The sequence below is a fragment of the Hevea brasiliensis genome, chromosome 14 (genome assembly GCF_030052815.1).
Source record: "Hevea brasiliensis isolate MT/VB/25A 57/8 chromosome 14, ASM3005281v1, whole genome shotgun sequence".
Taxonomy (NCBI): Eukaryota; Viridiplantae; Streptophyta; class Magnoliopsida; order Malpighiales; family Euphorbiaceae; genus Hevea; species Hevea brasiliensis.
The window spans coordinates 11,497,697-11,503,309 of record NC_079506.1 but is presented as its reverse complement, the minus strand read 5'-3'; the positions used below and the strand labels follow the sequence as shown (position 1 = coordinate 11,503,309).

General features: G+C 33.6%; 1 pseudogene; it reads left to right on the top strand.

The window, feature by feature from the left end:
• The first annotated feature begins 606 nt into the window (after nt 1-606).
• On the top strand, nt 607-4,469 carry LOC110661590 (leucine-rich repeat receptor-like serine/threonine-protein kinase BAM1; annotated as a pseudogene).
• Nucleotides 4,470-5,613: the final 1,144 nt, after the last annotated feature.

The window sequence follows — 5,613 nt, the reverse complement described above, 5'->3', positions numbered from 1 at the left end:
AGATATCTTAGCTTTTGTGGAAGAAATTCAAAGTCATTAAGAAGGAGCACTTGCTCACTTAAAGACTTATTCCAGACTTCGAGTTTGAGGAATATAAGATTGCACATCTTTATGAAGGCCGTGGAACATAGCTCCAAATAATAACTCCAAGGCATAACAAGCAATATGCCTTCAACTTTTTCAGTTCCCTAATAAAATTACATCAAAAGGGATTATTCATTAATACTTAATTGTTCATAAGAGCTAAAATTCATACAAATTTAAATATGATCGTGAAAGAAGCTTCATCTGATTAATTTGGTCCTTACCTGTTTCTATTATCAATACATGATTAACATCTTCATACTTCCACAACCTGCTGCGTCCTCCAGGCTGTTCGCATTCTTGAATAACAATATCCTTGCCCATTTGCTCTAGCAAGTTATGCACATGAATATGATTGACAGATGAAATAGATATGAGAGACTTCTTAATTAGATGAGGTATTCCACTTTTTGGATAGAAACTAAATGCTTCTAATGTTCTCTCAACACAATCTTCATTTTCCCCTTTGAAGAAACATGCAATATCAAGAAATATTTTCTTTTCATTCCTCTGCAGCCCATCATGAATTCACCAGACTGTGGACTGGATGGTCTAGTTCCGAGGGAGCTTGGAAACCTGAAGCAGCTTGATACTCTATATTTGCATGCCAATCATTTTTCAGGTTCTATTCCAAAGGAGTTAGGTAACCTGACCAACTTGGTGAATCTTGACCTCTCCAACAATGCACTCACTGGTGAAATCCCATTTGAGTTCATCAATCTCAAGCAACTGAAGCTCTTCAATCTCTTCTTGAATAGACTACACGGTTCCATTCCAGACTATGTCGCGGAATTGCCTAATTTGGAAACGCCGGGGCTGTGGATGAACAATTTCACCGGTGAGATTCCTCAAAAACTTGGCCAAAATGGGAAGCTTCACATTCTTGATTTGTCCTCAAATAAGCTCACTGGTACAATCCCGCAAGACTTGTGTTCCTCTAATCAGTTGAGGATTCTCATTCTCTTGAAGAATTTCCTGTTTGGTCCAATCCCAGAAGGTTTGGGGACATGTTATAGTCTCACTAGAGTGAGGTTGGTGCAGAACTACTTGAATGGAAGCATTCCAAATGGTTTCATTTACTTGCCTCGGTTGAATTTAGCAGAGTTGCAGAACAACGTCCTGTCAGGGAATTTATCTGAGAATGGTAATAGTTCATCTAAACCTGTTAAATTAGGCCAACTCAATTTGTCAAACAATCTCCTCTCGGGTCCTCTGCCATTTTCGCTTTCGAATTTCTCTTCCCTTCAAATCCTTCTGCTCAGAGGAAATCAATTCTCAGGTCCAAATTCCAACTTCCATAGGAGAACTCCAGCAAGTACTAATGCTTGATCTTAGCAGAAATTCACTTTCAGGTCCAATTCCACCTGAAATAGGAAACTGTTTCCATCTCACTTTCCTTGACATGAGCCAGAACAACCTCTCTGGTTCAGTCCCACCAGAGATATCCAACATCCATATCTTGAATTACTTGAACTTGTCAAGAAACCACTTGAACGAAACAATACCAAAATCCATTGGTTCCATGAAAAGCCTCACTGTTGCTGATTTCTCTTTCAATGATTTCTCTGGAAAGGTCCCAGAATCCGGTCAGTTCTCCCTCTTTAATGCCTCCTCTTTTGCAGGAAATCCTCAACTCTGTGGTCCTCTACTTAACAATCCTTGCAATTTCACCACCATCACAAACACACCAGGAAAATCCCTTAGTGATTTCAAGCTCATCTTCTCTTTAGGGTTGCTGATATGCTCTCTGATATTTGCAACTGCTGCCATAATAAAGGCCAAGTCTTTCAAGAAAAACAACTCAGATTCTTGGAAGATGACAGCTTTCCAAAAGCTAGAATTCACTGTCACAGACATCCTGGAATGTGTAAAAGATGGAAACGTAATTAGTAGAGGAGGAGCTGGGATTGTATACCATGGGAAAATGCCAAATGGGGTTGAAATTGCAGTTAAAAAACTACTTGGTTTTGGCACCAATAGCCATGACCATGGCTTTAGAGCAGAAATTCAAACACTAGGCATCGAAACATCGTTAGATTGCTTGCTTTCTGCTCCAACAAAGAAACCAACTTGTTGGTTTATCAGTACATGAGAAATGGAAGCCTAGGAGAAGCCTTACATGGCAAAAAGGGTTCTTTCTTGGGTTGGAATTTGAGGTACAAAATCGCCATTGAGGCTGCTAAAGGCCTATGCTACCTCCACCATGATTGTTCACCACTGATCGAACATCGAGATGTAAAATCCAACAATATTCTGTTAAATTCGAGCTTCGAAGCACATGTTGCAGATTTCGGATTAGCAAAATTCCTTATTGATGGGGGAGCATCAGAATGTATGTCAGCAATTGCAGGGTCTTATGGCTACATAGCACCCGGTAAGTTCATTACTTCACTATATTTGCAATTAAATGATATCACTAAGCCAGTTTTTAACCACTGCATCACATTTTTACACACATTACTAATGCTTGCTTTCTGATTTTATGCACGGTGAGACTGTAGATGATTGATGATTGATAGTGACCTTGTTAGTTCAGTTAGTTGTTTTGTGTGTGGTAAATTTTTCTTGTAATGTCAAAATTGTCTGAATATTTCAAGAACTCAAGATGAACACCAACCATCTGATATTCCCAAGGTAAGAACAGTTGCAAGCCACGTATAGCTGACTTTTGATCCCTTATAAGTGGTACTGTACGCAATAGTGTTACCTCAGTGAAACTGAAGTCATTGAGAAACTATAGGATCTCGACTTCAAACTCTTAAATTAAAAAAAAAAAAAAGTGACAGCAGAAAACCCACCCGTGATTTGTGCGAAAGGGAGACAGGCGCATAGGTTTTATTGGTATTCACAGCACAACATCACACAGAAACAAAAGAGCCGAAGCACTTTGTTGGGACCCACGAAAAACTCTGATCTAGCAATCCTGGAGGTCCAAATCTGACACATTGTTGCTTATTTTCAGTCTGATAATGATTCTAACGTACCAGCACATTGAGATTAGTGAAAGCTAACCGAAACATATATGCATGCACACCTATTTACAACACTAATCTTTCGTGTAATAGCTGATTTTGGTCTTACGTGTAAAGCGTATTTTTCTTCTTCTTCTACTTCCCACCGACCAGTCTTCTTTGGCTGCTTTGAGCTTTCTGTTAGAATAAAAATAAATGCAGAAAAATAAAGAATATTTTTATTGAATAGGAAGAAACCATCTGCACAACTCTCTTAATTCAAAGACTATTAAATGTGCTATTTATATAGCAAAAGTCTAACTAAATAAAATAAAATCCCACATAAATCTCAACACTTAGTCAAGATTAGATCATTATTTTAAAAATTGAAATGCAACAACTTTAAAACCTATTATCCCTAAAATCTTGAAGGATATTATGAAGACTAAATCAATCCTGTTTGAATTAGGTTCTAACACTTTCTTAGCAAGTTTGGCATCTGTTTTTGTCTTTGTCCTTTGACCTAATATCTATGATTTTTTTGGGGGTACTTTCCTTAATCCCAAGATGAAGATGCTGCAAATTGGGTTGTGTTTGGGCTTGGATTGTGGTGGTCTTATGGGCCTCATCCCATGGTTTAGCTATGTCATGACTAAATTTTGTTCATATTGCAGAATATGCATACACATTGAAGGTGGACGAGAAGAGTGATGTGTATAGTTTTGGAGTTGTTCTCTTAGAGCTGCTAACAGGACGACGACCGGTGGGTGATTTCGGCGAAGGGGTGGATATTGTACAATGGAGCAAAAGAGTAACGAATAATCGGAGAGAAGATGTGATGCGCATTGTTGATCCAAGACTAACAATGGTGCCTAAAGATGAAGCAATGAATCTATTTTTCATTGCAATGTTGTGTTGCCAAGAAAATAGCATTGAACGTCCTACAATGAGAGAATTAGTTCAAATGCTTTCTTAGTTTCCTCGTAACTCTCCAAATTACCATTCTTCATCGTCTTCTATTGTTTCCCAACAATTGAAAAATGGGGAAAATGAGAAAATCCATGCAAAATCCAAACAAGATCTTTTAGTTTAAGGAGCTGGAATAATTTTCTTTTTCCCTTATAAATTTAATGCTGTCTTTAAATTGGCTTGATTTTCGTTATGTCTTTTTTTTTTTTCTTTTAAATTAATGTGCAAAGAATATATATATATATTTTTTTCTTTATAATTCTTGGGCATAGAATTAGGCATATAGATGTAGGAATAATTTGTGGGTTACCTTCTTTTTAAGGAGTGTCCTCCTTAGGTGGAGAGCTTGCAATCTTTTATTAAAGGGATCATGAATGCTTTTTGTATTATATACTCTTCTCTATACAAATGCTATATTTGATTGCTTTACATTACTTCATTTTTTGCCCCTCCTCTACATTTTGTCCCCCCTTCATGTTATAATTAATGTTTATAGATATGAAGTGATGGCATTAATAATATGATGGCATTAATAATATGTAAACTCGATTCACTTTGAAACTAAGACATAAGTACGTGAGATTTATATATTTAATAAGTAAATTTCACCATATACCCTATGTTATAGATTCAAGAAAAATCCTTTCTAAATATGTGAAGCCAATGCAGATCTAAAGCATCCCATATAATAATTTTTTAAAGTAATTAGAAAAATAAATTTAAACTCAAAAACCCTATTTTTATTTTATTAATTAAACACTGAATCCATATATTAAAATAGATGTTTCCAAAGAGTTGACATGCGATATTCTTTTTCATAGTATTATTGCATGACATTCTCTATTATTTTAATTCTTTTTTTTTCTTAAAAAAATATTATTTTTAAGAAAAATATTAATATTAATAAATAAAAATAATATTCAAATATATTATGCTTTTTAATATGAAAATATAATATTATATTCTATATATAATTCTTTTAATATATTACAAAAATATAATATAATATTAAAAATGATAAAAATAACCATATGATTAAACCAATTTCAAATGATTTCATATGTTTAATTAATATTTTTGTTATATTATTATATTTTTATTTTTTATTATGAAATTTTCATTAAAAAATTTAAAAGATAAAAAATTTAATCTATATAAAAATAATAAATATAAATATAAAATAATTGTTCTAAATTTTCCATCGAATGTGCAAGCTGACGCTGGTATTTTCCATCCCCAATTTTTTAAATTTATAATTAAAAAAAAAATAAATTTCCACTAGAAGCTGAGAACTCTCACCTTTTGAAAAATAAAAAGGTTAGCTTTAAATTGCTCTAAGCGTGTTTTTTAAATTTGCCAAAAAAAATATATTAAAAATTTAAGATTTAAATCAATAATGAATTTATAAATTCTTATTAATAGGGGTAATATATAAACATAAAAATACTCATTTTCACTTGTATATATATTCAACTAATAAATTTATTTTTCCTAAGAAAACTAATAAATTTATTTCAATTAATAGAATCATCCAAACTTTAATGGAATAAGAGAAAATTATTTATCAAAAGAAATTATATGACACATCTTTAAATGTAGGGCAAATTAA